This window comes from Leuciscus leuciscus, assembly GCF_965113295.1.
Source record: "Leuciscus leuciscus genome assembly, chromosome: 1".
NCBI classification, from domain to species: domain Eukaryota; kingdom Metazoa; phylum Chordata; class Actinopteri; order Cypriniformes; family Leuciscidae; genus Leuciscus; species Leuciscus leuciscus.
Genome location: NC_138725.1, coordinates 16,814,565 through 16,832,517, shown reverse-complemented (window position 1 = coordinate 16,832,517; position 17,953 = coordinate 16,814,565). Strand labels below are relative to the sequence as shown.

Genomic DNA, 17,953 nt, shown 5'->3' with positions numbered 1-17,953 from the left:
GCGCGGGCGGGTATAGATATATACATAGATGTCGCCTTGGCTACTGCAGTTCATTGGAACGAAACCGTAGCCAATATATATCTATACCCGCCCGCGCCGTCAGATCATTTGGACGTGTGCTGTTTTCAAGAGATAACAACGATATAAATACTGTTCGTTTATTGTTAACTCGCAAGACCGTAAGGAGAAAATGACTATTTATATTCTGCAATCACATTTTGGTAATGTATTCATTCCGCCATCACATCTGAGTGCGAAACGCTGCTTGGATAGTTTCGATATATACAAATATTAATAATACAACAATAATTCAATTGTTCATATGTGTTTTATTCTTTTTAGAAGATTTTTTTTTTACTGATTATGAACACAAATTAATCACGACAAACCAAATTAATTGTAATTGTATTAATTGTACCATTGATGAAAACAAGCTGATACCAAGGTATTTTAGGCCTACAATTCTAACATACTTTTTCATGAAAAATCATGATTGTATTTATTTATTTTTCGAAAGTAAGGTTAATGTAAGCAGCTTCTTGCAATACACTCCTAAATGCGTAATAAAACCTAAGTGCCAACATTACCGCTTTAATGACCGTCTTTTATTTTTCAGTGCAATTGTTTTACAATATATGGCTATTACTGTCATGGAACCTGGATATTGGATAGGGGGGGCTAGCCCAAAAAAAGGTTGAGAACCACTGGTCTAGTGCGACCGGCTCTCTGGTATTAAAAAGTCTTCAGTTAAATTTTGAAGCATGGAATTAATTTATTATGTTTTAAAAGTAATAATTGGAAGATCAATGTACCTCATTCATGGAAGGTTTCAGGGAAAATTATTTATAAAAATACATCAAAATATTTAATAGCAGTTGTCTATTACTGAATTATTTTGATGTACTGAAAATAAAAATGAATTTATTTCATGTCAGACCTGATGGAAGAGAGCGAGGAGAGTGAAGAACTGAGTGAAGTGGAGGAGGAACATCATGTCAAACCTGGAGAAAAACCTTTGAGTCGCTCAAAGACTAAAAATACATTTTTAAAGAAAGAAAGAGCCAAGAAATCTTTCACCTGCACTCAGTGTGGAAAGAGTTTCACAAACAAACAAAATCTTGAGATTCACATGAGAGTTCACACTGGAGAGAAGCCGTTCACATGTGATCAATGTGGAAAGAGCTTCACAAAAAAATGTCATCTTAATGCTCACATGAGGATCCACACCGGAGAAAAGCCGCACGCATGCGATCAGTGCGGGAAGAGTTTCACAGATTCAGCATACCTTAAGATTCACATGAGGATCCACACTGGAGAGAAGCCGTTCACATGTGATCAGTGTGGAAAAACATTTCATAGTAGATCAGTCCTGAAGACACACCTGACAGTTCATACGAAGGAGAAGCCGCATTCATGTTCTGTGTGTGGAAAGAGTTTTTCATCGCTGCAATATTTGCATATACATCAGAAAATTCACACTGGTGTGAGAGAGTACATGTGCTTTGAGTGTGAGAAGACTTTTACTGCAGCGAACAGTTTAAAAGTGCACCAGAGAATTCACACTGGAGAAAAACCTTACATGTGTTCACACTGTGACAAGAGATTCAGTCGATCAGGACATCTGAAAAGACATGAGAGGATCCACAGCAGAGAGAAGCCTCACACGTGTGATCAGTGTGGGAAGAGTTTTGCTTTCAAACACTACTTGGAGAAACACATGAAGATCCATGCAGTGGAGAAACCACTTAGTTAACACTATAAGTCTTAATGCACAGATCAGATGGTTTGACCATATCTTTTTTTATATATTTTTATTTTATTCACTAAATTTGTAATTCACAAAATTTGCAATAAGGTTTCATTGGTTAACATTAGTTGAAATATTAACACAGAATGAACAACATATTTCTTACTTAGTTGTATCTTTGGTAAAGTTAGTTGATACAAATACAGTTTTGTTCATTTGTTAATACATTTTTTTATGTATCATTAGTATTTCAGGGAGTTTTACTGGCCGCTAGCGGAAAACACCAGCACAAACACACACTTCATTCATTCTTTTTATGACTTTTGATTCATCTTGTTTTTTTCTGACAGAAATATCAAAGTGAATAAAGTGTATTGAACAAACACTCTTAATGATTGTAGCCATGTTTCTCTAAGCTTCTCAGGGTTTTTTTTGTGTGTGTTTTTTTTTTTTTTTTTGCAGCAGACGGACACACTCGCGTTGTCAGCGCTGCTCTGGCGATTTTATCAGTAAAATATTTTAGCAACTTAAAAAGCCATGATGTTTCTCACTAGTGGGGTGAAGATAAACATAGTTTCGCTATTAGTTGATGCTGCTGCCGAACATAAAGAAAGTCCAGTGTGGCTGCTTGCTTCTGTTAGGAGAAAGTCAGCAGTTCTTTGTAAAACACACTCCGAGTTGAAAAGTTTGGGTCGAGGCCAGAAGATAGTGTTCAGATCCAGCTGTAAAGGGCTGCAAAATGGCAACGAGGAGAAAAAATTAAATAAACTATAGTAAAAAGATGAATATTTGTCTTCTAATATGCATGAGACTGCAAGTCAGAGAAAGGAAAAAGGTTTTTGTTTAAAAGGTACAGTTGTGCTGAAGACAGAGGCGCATTTTGAAGCAAGAGAAACAAGCAGGTTAGAGATCAGGCCATCAGTTCCAGGAACAGATTCAATGTCCTAACAGACAATTAAATGCAGAAACAGCTTTTGATATTGAATGTTATAATAATAAAAAAATGACATTAGGGCTGGGCGATATGGCCTTTTATAAATACCGCCATATTTTTAGGCCATGTCACGATACGCAATATATATCTCGATATTTTGCCTTAGCCTTGAATTAAAACTTTGATGCATACAATCACACCAGTATGATGATTCTATATGTCTACATTAAAACATTCTTGTTCATACTGCATTAATATATGCTAATTTTAAACTTTCATGCAAAAAAGGGGATATCACAACTAAGTCAAAGTTAACATAATTGTATTTATTAAACAGTGAGTGGCACAAACATAAAATTGTCAACAGAAAGTGCATGTTTTGTGCAAAATTGTCAGAGACAACATTTCAAAACAAGACATTAGGGCACGCTTGTGCATGCTGTAACTCACATGGCATTTCAAAACACAAAATTAAAGTGCACTTCTTGTACATAATGCCACTACAATAATTTAAGACAAATAAAGTGCCCTTTTGTGCATGTTGTCATTAAGATGACATTTCAAAACAACACTAAATTTAAGTGCACCTGTTGTGCATAATACCACTAGGATATTTAAAACAAATATATATAATGCGCTTTTGTGCAGGATGTCACAGGTAATTTCAAAATCAGTAAAATAAAAAATAGCTGCATAATAGGAAATCAAATGTTGGAAAAGAAAGTGTATTTATAAAAAGGACCCTCCTTTTAGTTTTTTAATAAACAATCCTATGGTTTCAAACACAATACCTAAACATAAAACAATTCACAAAAGGTGAATCTGGTCCATTATGGAAAAGTTTGCAGCTTTAGTTTTGGTTTCTTCTGCATGAAATATATGGCACAAATAAAAAGTAAAAAAATATGTAGTTGTATTTTGTGCATACTATGTTGTCCCTTTCTAACAACAACCAGTGAATACCAGGTTGTTTAGAGGTTTTGTGCCAAAAACACAAGCCTATCAACGGCGTCTGGTTTGAGAGATGCTCGATGGCATGTAACTATATTACCACTGAATACCCTTTCCGATGGGGAACTGGTGGCGGGTGGTCACTGTCAACATTAACAGATTGCAAGTAGGCAGACAACTCTTTTTCAATAAGCTCTCTCTGCGACAGTGTGGCGAAAGATGTTGCTGCAGTTTTAAAGAAGCTGCCCAGGGATTTCTTCCTTAGTGGCTCTTCTGGCTGTGATACCGTTGTTGCATCTTGAGGCAGTGAAGCAGCCGACTCAGCTGTGCCCTGGTCAGTCTCATAGAGCATTGCCTCCATCTCGGTTATGGCTCTGCTCTTGATGGCCTCCACCTTTTGTTCAGTGCAGTATGTTATCTTGAACCTGGGATCCACTAAGCCTGCCATGTCCAGCAGGTCGTTAGTGGAAGGATCAGAATACTTCTCCCTCAGGTAATCCAGGATGGAGGCTTTGATAGACTGGGTCAGTGGGGTGTCATTCTCCTGACGTGCCAAGAGGCTGGACTGGAAGAGATGGAGAACAGGCTTGACATAGGACACTGTGACATAGCTCTCACCGGATAGAGCGTCTGTGAATTCCAGGAGAGGTTTGAGAGCCTTGTGCACTGACTCTAGAACTTCCAGGTCTTGCCAGGTGAGAACGAGATGCCGGGTTTTCTTGTCTGAAGCCAAGACTTGAGAAATAGCTTGCTCCTGCTCCAGTACCCGCTCAATCATCTTCTCTCGGGATCCCCACCTGGTAGGAGACTCACTGATGAGCTGGTGTGCCGGGAGATTTAGCTCTTGCTGCGCTGTGGCCAGGTCTCTCCTCCTCTTCCAACTGAAAGAGAAGCTGCTCACTACCTTCTTGCACACAGCAACAGCACGGTCAATACGGGGGTCCTTCATGCTTCTCTCTGAGAATGAAAACAAACATTTAAAATGTTATAATAATTTTAAAAGGTATAGTAATTGTGAAGAAATCCACTCAGCCTAACACTAAACTAATTCTTGGTAATTATTTATTTATATAGTACTGTGTAAAAGTGAAGATGCTATCAAAAAATATAAGTTTCAAAATAAAATAAAAAAAGCACAATAAAGAGCAGTCTACTGACACACTAATGCAGAAAAAGAAAGAACATGTAACTCTAAGGTGCCTAAGCTAGTATAGTACAGTATGTACTTTTTTGTACAATTCAATACAGCTTTATTGGCATGGGAAACATATGTTAACATTAAATTCTGTGTTATGACCATGCAGTAGGCTATTATAACATTGCTCATATATCAATACAGATAATTACTATTTTATCACAGTGGTAAAAAACACTCACCAACTGCAAGATGCAGGCGATGGCCAAAACACTGTAGACGTGTCCAGTGGTTCAGGCTCACAGCTTTGACGATGTTAGCTCCGTTATCGGTGGTGATGCACACCTGACGAGCTTCATTTAAATTCCATGACATGAGAGCATCTTGCAGGCCTTGTGCGATGATCCCGCCAGTGTGATCCTCAGGAAGAAAGCTCGTCTGAAGGCACTTGCTTTTCAACTCCCAATTGTCTATATAGTGGACCGTCAAACTGAGGTATGGCTCACATGTTCGGCTGCTCCATATGTCGGCAGTTGTTGAGAAGTGGGTCACATTTACAAGCTGACTGGCCAGCTCTTCCCTCACTTTAATGTACAACTCAGGCAGCGCTTTCTCTGCAAAATATTTGCGACCCGGCAGATTATATCTTGGGTCAAGTGTGTTGATGAGCTTTCTGAACCCGGGCTTTTCAACAACATTAACCGGGGCCATGTCTTTCGCGATGTGGTGGGTTAGTGCACACGTTATCTCCTTCTGTTTTTGACTGTTTTTGTCGTACGGCGTTGATTTGGAAATAGAAGAGGCCAAACTCAGTTGCGTGAGTGCTGGTTGCTTAGGCACTTTCTTTGATATTGCACCGCTCTGAGATGTTGTCGTGCGGAGTTTCAAGCACTCTTCATTTTCTAGCGGGTGGTTTCTCAAATGGTGATATAAATTTGATGTACTGCTACATTTTGAAGCGATGCTTTTACGACAGATTTTGCATATCACCGTTGTTTGTTCAACATCTTCCTTCTTGAAACCAAACCACCGCCAGACGATGGATCCTGTGCTGTTTCTTTTTTTTTATTAATTCGTCCTCCTCCATGTGTAACCGTTAGCACCTGCTGCCGCTATCTTTCTGCTGGTCGAGGGCGTATGACGTTGCATGCGCGACAGACTGATGTTTGTAACTATGTGCGTTTGTTTTGTCTCTCTGTGAGAGGGAAAGACGAGAAAGAGTGTGAGAAGCCTGGAGTTAAATGTCCGCGAGTATGTAAAAGTTAATCTACAAACAAGCATCAAAAATAAAATAAAATAAGCTTCTTAACTTAGGTTATCAAGGTAATCATTATGCTTGCTTCGATGCTGGACAGGACAAGAGGGGGAAAAAACAAAGAAAAAAAAAAATGTCCGCGAGTTTCAGGATATAGTAATTTTCTACATCGCACGGTCTACAAGCCGCGATATATCGAGTATATTCGGTATATCGCCCAGCCCTAAATGACATACTGATTAAAGGAGAACTCCGGGCAATTTTTAGCAACTTAGCCATTGTTTAAATTCACGTAAAATAGTGTTTTAGACGGCTAGCTGTAATCTCGTGCTGAAGTCCCGTGGGAACTCAGTTGTAGCCGGAAAAAGGTAAACAACAGTGTGCAGGTGGGAGGAGCGTCATGTGTGTAAATGAAAGTTTTGCAAACAAGACTACAAAAACATGTATTACTGCACATCTCTCCTCAAGCCGTGTCTGCACAAATGGAAGGATAAATAAAGTTTGCATTACCTCCACAGTGGTTGTACGCGTCTTCGTCCACGGAATGGCATTTTTCTTCAACCTGCCCCGCTGTGTTGTGTCTGTGTAGTCAGCTTTTTCAAAGTGTTCGCTGCAAATGCGGTAATCTTTAGCGCGTAGTACTCTTATGGGAGTTAGCACATCAAGTTGAAGTACAACTAGCCACAACTGCAGAATATCGAGGTCATGGAAAGGAAGACGATGAAAATGTAAAAAAAATTATTTTCGCATTCTGTTGCCACAATTTGGAACGGCACAAACGCAAACCATTTCTTCTTCACTTGTGAGCAACTCCGATCATCACTCTTCACACACACGACGCTCCTCACACCTGCACACTGTTGTTTACCTTTTTCCGGCTACAACTGAATTCCCATGGGACTTCAGCGCGAGACTACAGCTAGCCGTCTAAAACACTATTTTACGTGAATTTAAACAATGGCTAAGTTGCTAAACGCATCTTGTTGTCATGTAAGGGCCCTGTTCATGTTGGACAGACATTTTAATTGCATTTTGTGTCTGTTAAGACACCCTTTATGTATATGCCCCCATAACTGCCGTTATAGCTGAGTGGGAGCTCTGGACATTAGCTGTAGTAGCTCCGTGTTGCAAGCACCGATCCGGTTCGTTTTTTTTTTCTTCTATAGACAGTACTCACAAAGGTCTAACGATCAAGATTAACTTAAAAATTGCCCGGAGTTCTCCTTTAAGGGAAAAAGATTCAGGAAATATTGAGGGCCCAGACTGTACCAGATAAATGATTAGTTCCTCTCTCAGGTCATTGTGTCTGAGTCGTTTGATTATCAAGTCGACATCATCAACGAAGAGTCAACCGAAGACTCGAGAGGTGAACTTATCATTTCTGTTTCTTGTACAGAACCTATAAGATGTTGCGCATGTGCGGTCAACATAAAATGAACAAATCGTTCATGATCGAGCCATCACTATTCGAACGACAAAACATCTATAAACCAACATAATTATGCAAAAATAACAACAAGGATTACACACCGCTTCTCTTCATTCCAGCTGCTCTCTTTTTGCTGGTTGTGCAAAGCTGTGTTGAGACAGTAATCATTTCAGTTTATTTTGTAAAAACTGTTTTGTTTAAAGGGGTGGTATAATGCCCTTTTCACAAGATGTAAAATAAGTATTTGGTGTCTCCAGAGTGTGTATGTGAAGTTTTAGCTCAAAATACCCCACATATATTTTTATATAACATGTAAGATTGTCACACTTTGAGGGTGAGCAAAAACACAGTTTTTGTGTCTGACCCTTTAAATGCAAATGAGCTGCTGCTCCCGGCACAGGGGGCGGAGCTTCAACAGCTCGTGTCCTTTTACCTCACACGCACATGCACTGAAAATTTCAAAAACTTTCAGCCTTTTATGTTCAAACTGGACCATAAACTCCGACATGGCAGGTCCCAAGCCCAGATGCGAAAGGAGGATGGTTGGGCGAGGGGCTAGCAACCCCTCCCCGTAAAAAACACCACCGCTACAGAAACATTAACAAGAAAATCAAGACACCAAGGTCCTGGGGAAGGATGGATCCTACGCAGGAGAACTTATGAGGCCTGATAGTGAAAGCCTCATGGAAGCAATCAGGCCGACGACCATCTTGTTTACCAGTACAACAACTACCATCGGAACATGGAACGTCCGTACCATGTTCGAAGCGGGAAAGACGGCACAAGTAGCAGCCGAGATGAGGAGCTGCAAACTAACAATGAGAGTCCAGATGGAATGGTGCAGGCCAAAAGAGACTCTGCACCGGAGAGCTGGTGCTGTTCTCAGGACATGAAGATGACGCTGCGCCTCGCACCCATGGAGTAGCCCTGATGCTGTCCAAGACTGCCCAGAGAGCACTCACTGGCTGGGAGGCACATGGATCACGGATCCTAACAGCTTCTTTCAGAACCAGGATGAGGAGAATCAATATGGATGTCATCCAGTGCTATGCTTCAACGAATGACAGCGACGAAGAAGATAAAGAGGACTGCTCGCCATCATCCAGAACCGTCCGAACAGAAACATCATTGTAGTTATGGGTGACTTCAACGCACAGATCGGCAGCGACAACAGAGGATATGAGGAGATCATGGGTCAACAGGGTATTGGCGTAATGATCGACAATGGAGAGAGGTTTGCCGACTTCTGCGCCACAAGCAACCTTGTCATCGCAGGGAGATTCTTCCAACACAAAAGGATACACAAAGCTACATGGGTGTCACCAGCAGGGTGGGAATTATGTAATTTTAGGGGCAAGGCCATTTGGCCTCCACCTTTTTTTTTTTAGGGGCACCAAGGCCATATGACAGGGCACAAAGGCCATCGTACAATTCGATGGTTTTCCCATTCAGATTGATACCATAACATCCTAATTTGGAATAAGACATGGATTATGACTTTTAAAAAAAACTAAAAAAAAACATTTTTTAATGAGAGAGAGAGCGCCATTACATCCAGAAGGTATACACCCTCACACAACAATAGAAACAACATAAATGCTAATAAAAGCATTCAGAAACAACACAAATGCCAATAAAAGCATTCAGAAACAACACAAATGCCAATAAAAGCATTCAGAAACAACACAAATGCCAATAAATTAATAATTTCCTGCATTGTCGAACGCTCTTCTTCATGTGTTTCAAATATGGACTATAATGTTCAGTAGAGCGCCCTCAGGCTGCTGGTATGAATTGAAAACACAGCACATCAGTATTACAGCGCTCATAATGATTACATCGACGCATTTGGCTATAAATTCAATAAAATATTATTCCTGTCAATAGAAATCTGATGTAAACTGAGAATATATCAATATTTCTCCAAATCTGCACACTTTTGAGCTAAAAGCCGTGAGGGACGTTGTTTTGTGAATCGCTTTCATGACGACAGCACAGGAGTTTTTTATGAATGGGAGCGTCTGACGCTCATAATTCATATTAAAGGTATCGACTCATTTTTGCATTTCATAACTCCTGACACAAATGAAGACATAACTGTCAATATAAATTTCTCAGAATACAATAGTGTTCAAATACTGAAACGTGACTCTTATATCTTTTTAATGATGTAAGTTATAGTTTGTCAAGGTAATAACATTAAATCTTATAGTAACTTTGAACTATTAAAAAAAACGCTTCAGTGCGCCGACGCCGTTACCTCTGGAACCTTGCATAGGGCCCTTTTCTGATAGGGCCCTTTTTTATTCAAAATCAACAGAAGAACTGAGTGAAGTGAAGGAGGAGAGCGAAGAACTGAGTGAAGTGAAGGAGGAGAGAGAAGAACTGAGTGAAGTGAAGGAGGAGAGCAAAGAACTGAGTGAAGTGAAGGAGGAGAGCGAAGAACTGAGTGAAGTGAAGGAAAAGAGAGAAGAACTGAGTGAAGTGAAGGAGGAGAGAGAAGAACTGAGTGAAGTGAAGGAGGAGAGCGAAGAACTGAGTGAAGTGAAGGAAAAGAGAGAAGAACTGAGTGAAGTGAAGGAGGAGAGAGAAGAACTGAGTGAAGTGAAAGAGGAGAGCGAAGAACTGAGTGAAGTGAAGGAGGAGAGCGAAGAACTGAGTGAAGTGAAGGAAAAGAGAGAAGAACTGAGTGAAGTGGAGGAGGAGAGTGAAGAACTGAGTGAAGTGAAGGAGGAGAGAGAAGAACTGAGTGAAGTGAAGGAGGAGAGTGAAGAACTGAGTGAAGTGAAGGAGGAGAGAGAAGAACTGAGTGAAGTGAAGGAGGAGAGTGAAGAACTGAGTGAAGTGAAGGAGGAGAGTGAAGAACTGAGTGAAGTGGAGGAGGAACATCATGTCAAACCTGGAGAAAAACCTTTGAGTCGCTCAAATAATACATTTTTAAAGAAAAGAGGAGCCAAGAAATCTACAACCTGCACTCAGTGTGGAAAGAGTTTCACAATCAAACATAGTCTTGAGCGCCACATGAGAGTTCATACTGGAGAAAAGCCGTACGCATGTGATCAGTGCGGGAAGAGTTTCACACAATCATCATACCTTAAGATTCACATGAGGATCCACACTGGAGAGAAGCCGTTCACATGTGATCAATGCAGCAAAAAATTTTTTAGGGCATCAGTCCTGAAGACACACCTGAGAGTTCATATGAAGGAGAAGCCGCATTCATGTTCTGTGTGTGGAAAGAGTTTTTCACTGCTGGGTAATTTACATGCACATCAGAAAATACACACTGGTGTGAGAGAGTACATGTGCTTTGAGTGTGAGAAGACTTTTACTACAGCGAACAGTTTAAAACTGCACCAGAGAATTCACACTGGAGAAAAACCTTACAAGTGTTCACACTGTGACAAGAGATTCAGTCGGTCAGAAAGTTTGAAAACACATGAGAGGATCCACACTCGAGAAAAACCTTACAATTGTTCACACTGTGACACAAGATTTAATAATTTAACAGGTCTGAAAACACATGAGATGATCCACACCGGAGAGAAGCCGTTCACATGTGATCAATGCGGGACGAGCTTCACAAAAAAACAACAATTTACTGTTCACATGATGATCCACACTGGAGAGAAGCCGTTCTCATGTGATCAGTGTGGGAAGAGTTTCACATACAAACATCATCTTAATGTTCATATGATGATCCACACTGGAGAAAAGCCGTACGCATGTGATCAGTGCGGGAAGAGTTTCAGTCGATCTTCATCCCTTAATGTTCACATGAGGACCCACACTGGATTGAAGTCGTTCACATGTGATCTGTGTGGCAAAACATTTCTTAGAGCATCAGACCTGAAGAGACACCTGATAGTTCATATGAAGGAGAAGCCGCATTCATGTTCTGTGTGTGGAAAGAGTTTTTCACGGCTGGATAGTTTACATGCACATCAGAAAATACACACTGGTGTGAGAGAGTACATGTGCTTTGAGTGTGAGAAGACTTTTACTACAGCGGACAGTTTAAAACAGCACCAGAGGATCCACACTGGAGAAAAACCTTACAAGTGTTCACACTGTGACAAGAGATTCAGTCGGTCATCACATCTGAAAAGTCATGAGAGGATCCACACTGGAGAGAAGCCGCACACGTGTGATCAGTGTGGGAAGAGTTTTGCTTTAAAACACTACCTGGAGAAACACATGAAGATCCATGCAGTGGAGAAACCACTTAGGCTGCGTTTACACTGCACGTCTTAATGCACAGATCAGATGGGCTGCGTTCTCCGAAACTACCTTAAAGGGATACTCCACTTTTTTCGGAAATATGCTCATTTTACAACTCCCCCAGAGTTAAACAGATGAGTTTTACCGTTTTAGAATCCATTCAGCCGAACTCCGGGCACGTTGGAAGAAGTTACCGAGCTGGGGACTATTTTTAGGCGCTGCTTCATATCACTACACCTGCTGCACTCATGGTACGGCCGCACAGTTCCTTGATTATTACGGCGGAATGAGAGTAGTTCCTAGCCATATAGGCTTAGAAAATCGCAACTTTTCATTTTCCGTCGATCTTAGTACACGGTTTAACTACAGAAGAGTCAAGTTTTAAATAGGAAAAATATTGAAACTCTTTGGTCATTTTGAAAGAAATGCTACTGGACTCGTCTGAATCAATGATCTATGCTAAGCTATGCTAAAAGTGGTACCGTCAGACCCGGAGTTCGGCTGAATGGATTCTAAAACGGTAAAACTCATCTGTTTAACTCTGGGGGAGTTGTAAAATGAGCATATTTCCGAAAAAAGTGGAGTATCCCTTTAACGCTACGTCGTTCTTAAGTTGTACCTTAAGAAGTACCTTATCGTTAACACGTGGTTTCCGAAACCTTCTTAGTTAAGTATACCTTCTGTAAGTCATACGTTCATAAGGTTGGTCTGGAGCGCTCTTAGCTATACCTTATCGCTGCTGACGGTTCATACCGCTAGTGGCCACCACTACGCAAAAAGCTTTTTTACATTGCAGTTTAATTACACATAGAAAATTTTATATGAACATTTAATATAAAATCTGATTTAGTATTAAAATTACATTTTTACTTTACTTAAAAATTTTACACATAAAATACTTAAGTTGTTATAGCCTACACCCAGTGTATGGAAGTGTTTTCATTAATAAAGTTTCCATACACTAATGGTTGTTAGCTTTTTTAATTACTATCCTAAGGCACATCAGCTGGCGAACCATTTGACAGAAAAGGCTTAGGAGTCTATATAAAGAAAGATGAGTTTACACAAACTTTATAGCTATGGCAGCGAGACAGCGAGTACTTGTTATAAATCAAAGACGGCGCCGTCCGCGGAGCCAGTTAGTGTATGTCAACTACATGGCTGGTGGATAATCAGCATACGTTGTGGAGAACATTAACACACTTATGGCCGTGAGGGTTTGGGATTGCACACTTGCTAAATTATAAACACATACTCATATTTATTTCTGCATGTACATATTTCAATGAGCCCCGATAAATGCAGTTTGTACTATTTCTAAAACGCTTCTTTATAAAGAACATTGTTTTCTCAATACATTACCTATACCGCTGTGAAGTAAAGAGCGCACAATCGATCATCGAGGCATCGATATCAACCTATTCAGCACCTCCACCATGGACAGCGCCTGCTAAGGTCGAACTTAAGAAGGTTTACCTTAAGCAACATCCTAAGGTATAGTTCGGAGAACACACGTAGGTAATGTATACCTGCAGTTAAGGTCTAGTATTTCAGTCTTCGTAGCGCGCTAAGAGACAACGTTATCGGAGAACGCAGCCCAGATGTTTTGACCATATCTTTTTTTTTTTTTTTTTTTGCCCACTTTTTACATTTACTATATTTTTAATTCACAAAATTTGTAATAAGGTTTCATTTGTTAACATTAGTTGAAATAACACACAATGAACAATATATTTATTACATAATTGTACCTTTGGCAAAGTTAGTTGATACAAATACAGTTTTGTTCATTGTTTGTTAATACACAGTTTTTCATGTTTCATCAGTTTTTCAGAGAGTTTTACTGTCCTCTAGCGGAAAACACCAGCACAAACACACACTTTATTCATTCTTTTTATGACTCTTGATTCATTTTTTTTTTTCTGACATAAATATCAAAGTGAATAAAGTGAACAAACTTTCTTATGTTTCTCTAAGCTTCTCTGAGTGTTTTGCAGTAGATGTGTTCAGCTTGAGCTCATGCGATTCGTGTGATAATGTCTTGTTTTACAGTGGTACATTTGACACCCTTGCCTTATTTGTATTATTCTCAGGTTAGGTAAGTCAAATCTGACCTAAATTATAAGCACTTTAACACACTGTACATACAGTTGGACAGAAGATTTCTCTGTGGTCTTTTCTGACTGAACGACTTAAAATCAATGCCTAAGAGGCAGACTTTGTTATAAAAATAGAAGTCAGTTTATTGATTATAAAGCCTTTAACACATGATTTTCATCTTTTAAGAACAACGTAGTGTCATCAGCCAACTGTGTCGTCACTATCCCGATGATGTGACCACTTGATTGAGTCTTTCCTTCCTATGGCAAGTCGTTTTAGCATTAAATACCCTTGGCTGTACTAGTCAGAATTTAGACTAGTCAAAATTCCTGGGCCCGTATCCCTGAAGATTCTGAGAATCCTCTCAGAGAATCCTCTAACTTAACCTAAAAATTCCTTGCCAGGAGTTTTAGCTTAGAAGTGATTCCAGAACATTTTCAGTGAACTCTGAGCAAGGAATGGATGGAAAATCCTATCTTAGTGAGGAGGTGTGGTTGACCCCGTTGCTAGGTATAAGTCATCATTTAGAAAGCCGTGATTGGTTGATCCTACAAGTTTGATGAAAATGAACTTTTGGTGATAATGAGCAAAGGATGTACCCTCAAATCAATAAAAATAATTATACACTCTAATCTTATGCAGACTGTAATTGTAAATAATATTTCACATTCAAGAAAATATCTGGAAAATGAATAGTATGCTGTAGGGGTTATAGCCTAACATTAGAATCTAAAATATGTGAAAACTTAAGCTCATTACACCTTGTTCAAATAATGATTTGTGTCTTATTTGCTCATATTAATATCCTAGCTGGCATTTTTTGTACTTTCACTCCCATATGGACCCTAGTCTCAGCCTCAGACGTCACGCCCACGGAACGTTGGCTAAACGTCTGATGCATATGGTACACTTAACTGGAAACACTTCAGGAATGTCAAAGTCGTCATCTGATTGGTTGAATTTTATCGGATTTCCGGGGGGTGCGAGTGTCGCGTTTATTTTCGGTCCGCCGGGAAACAAAGCGCAGACGTGTGATTGCGGAAGAAAAACTGTTGTGTTTACATGAGTGACAAAGAGCATTTATCAAGATCAGCTAAACGTAGGATTCTCAAAAGTATGCGAGGTTCACGGCATAGACTCTTTAAGAGATGTCCAGGAGTTTTGTTTGAGGCACTTAGTGGAGACAAAAAGAGATATTTTAGCCTGTTTGCCGACGGGATTTGGGAAGAGTATTATTTTCCGAGCCTGGCCGACCCTTTGTCAGCATTTAGAAGGATTCCCAGCAGATCCAATTTTACTAGTTGTGTGTCCCCTCCTATCTATTATGGAAGATCAAGTGAAGTACCTAACTGAGAAGGGGATATCAGCCGCGTTTGCGGGCAAACATGAAACAACAGACGCTGACGCTTGTTTTCTTCTCCTTCTTTGATTTTCTATGCTGACTGACTTGTTGCACGCCGGTCTGTTGTTGTGGGGACATTTCCACGCCCCGAAACGTGACGCTGAACAAAACAAACTGTAATTGGTTGTTTGACATGTCGGTCAAACGGCCTTATGGGCGGGCCTTGGCCAAAGAAAGCTGCTATGAATTCCAGACCTTCAGCCGTCAGTCTGAAGGTCTGGCTACGCGAGACTATATGGACCCCATTGAAAACAAGATGGCCTATCTCAAGGGGCTGTCCTTAACGAGGGTAACACGGCTCAGCTTTTATCAATGTCTGTGATTGCTGGCTGGTCTATTTATGAAGGCTTGTTAACAAATATCCTACAAACACAGAAAATGGAGAAAAAAAAGGAATCGCAAGCCGAACTGGACTGAGGAGCAAGGTTTGTTGCTGGCCCAGTTGGTGAACGAACATAAAGGTATGTTACGAGGAAAATTTGGCCCAACTGTCACTAGCCAAGGCAAGAGGCGCGCCTGGGACACAATATCCCAAACAATCAATGCCTCTTTTCCACTGGTGGTGCGGACAGGCGACGATTGTGAGAAAAGGTGGTATGTGCTGCAGTCCAAGGCAAAAGATGAGATTGCAGCACACAAGCGGGAATCCTCACTCACAGGTGAGCAAAATACTATAGCCTACCACATAATCTGGCAACTTGCTCCTGCTGGCAAAGTTAATTTACATGCCTAAGTACTGTGTTCATTGACTGTTTCTTTCTAGGGGGTGGACCACCTGCAAAGCGGCTGTCCCAGGTGGCCGACACTGTCTTTCAAGTCCTGGGACACTCTGAGGTCAGTGTCACCGGGCTGCCAACAGGCATTGACACGTCAATGATGCAGGCCCTTGAAATGCAGCAAAGGTAGGACACAGGGTTATTCATATCAACAGTGTTTATTCATTGCAGAAGCTATTTCATGTGTTATCCATGCTCATTGTATTAAATTAATTTAATCAAAACAATAATTAAACTAGGCCTATGTATTTCTGTAGCATGGAGCCATCACAAGAACCGGGCCCATCAAGTTTGCCGACAAGATTGCCGCCTGAACCATCTGCAGCTGCTACTCAGGATAGCCCGGCGGATCAAACACCATTCCCATCCGCAGCACCTGCTCCGTCAGCATCCCTGCAGGAGAGAAGATTGCAACTCACAATTGATGTGTTTGAACAACAAAAAAAAGTCCTTTCCCTTCAGGAGGAGTACTACCGCCTTAAAATTCACATTTAGGTAACACCTAAAAAAATAAACCATTTACAGATTGTGTTCTGTGTCTTGCATTTAACAATTGCAGGTAAACTGTGGTAGTTCTTAATACCATCACAAGTTCTCAAATGACATGGGGCTACAGCTTGCCTGAAATGTAAATTTGTGAAGTTTGCCCTGTAAGGCAGTCCACTCTGGGCTAAGTTCCCCTGTGGAATGTGAATATGTTCTTCACCACCATCCTCATCGTTGTCTTCATCCTCATCCTCATCGCCATCCTCCAGAGGTTCTGCAATCTGTCTAACCTTGCAAATATTGTGTAATATTGCACAGGCTATGATGACTTTGCTGACTTTTTCAGGCCTCAGCCGCACCTCTCCGTGGAGAACATGAAAGCGCCTCTTAAGCTGGCCTATGCCACGCTCCACCACGCTCTTGTTGTCTTGTGGGCCCTACAATAGAATACAGACCTTTAATTATTTGATGGAAATATTGCACTACTTGGATGCTCTAACATATTGCTTGCATTTCATTTCCATGATTTTTGTATTGTTTGGCTTACCTGTTATAGTTTAGTTGGAGCCCTTGGCGTGGCTGGAGGTAAGGTGTAAGGAGCCATGGTTTGCATGGGTAGCCACTGTCCCCTAACAAGTGGCAATTAGCTGGCACATAGCGTCTCTCAAAAAGCTGTCTGATGCCACTCTCGGAGAGCATTCTCGCATCATGTGTGGAGCCTGGCCATTTAGCCACAATGTCCAAAATCTTACAGGCCGCATTGAACACTATTTGCACATTGATGCTGTGGAAATTCTTCCTGTTAACAAAGACAGCCTCGTCCTCTGATGGCGCAATTATTCTCACGTGTTCCATCAATTACACCCACAACGCCAGGGAATCCTGCAATGTCCATAAATGCCCTTTTATGTGTGTGTAAAGTGCGGGCATCCAGCGGGAATGAAACAAATTGTGTCACAATATTAGGTTGTGACAAAGCTGTCAGTGTTTGGGTGATGACTCTGCTGACGGAGGATTGGAACAGACCCAAGTCATCACTGCTGCATTGTTGCATTTTCCCTGTTGCCAAATACCTCAGGGTTGTGATTACTTTCTTCTCCGGTGTAATAGCGTTGTGGCGTCGAGTTGGTGAAGTAATTGCATCTCTAAGGAGATCCACCACAAACATGATTCCTGCACGATCCAATCTGTAGCGTCTCAATAATTCCCTGTCATCCAGTGTTTGCAGGACATCTCTCCTGCCTCCTCTGTTGGCCATTTTGTGCAGCTGCTTAGGGTAACTCCTAAGCCACTAAAAGTCCTCTTCCCTGCTCTTAGCAGATCTCGCCTTAGGAGCCCTTTTAAGCGCTAGGAATCTTGAGGAATAGCTTTTATATTAACTGGGATTTTCGTGTCACTTTTAGGGAAAATTCTAAGAAAACGTCATGACTCTGAGAATTTTCTTAGAATTTGGCCGCTAGGAGCCACTTTTTGCACAAAAATTCTTTAGGGATACGGGCCCAGGTATCTATTCTAAT

General features: G+C 40.8%; 2 protein-coding genes across 2 annotated transcripts in view; both read left to right on the top strand.

The window, feature by feature from the left end:
• The window catches only part of LOC309499043 (uncharacterized protein), a 95,993-nt gene that overhangs the window by 52,732 nt on the left and 25,308 nt on the right, over positions 1 to 17,953 (top strand). The window lies entirely within an intron of this gene.
• LOC309502595 (uncharacterized protein) overlaps positions 1 to 17,953 on the top strand; it is a 29,927-nt gene that overhangs the window by 9,891 nt on the left and 2,083 nt on the right. The window lies entirely within an intron of this gene.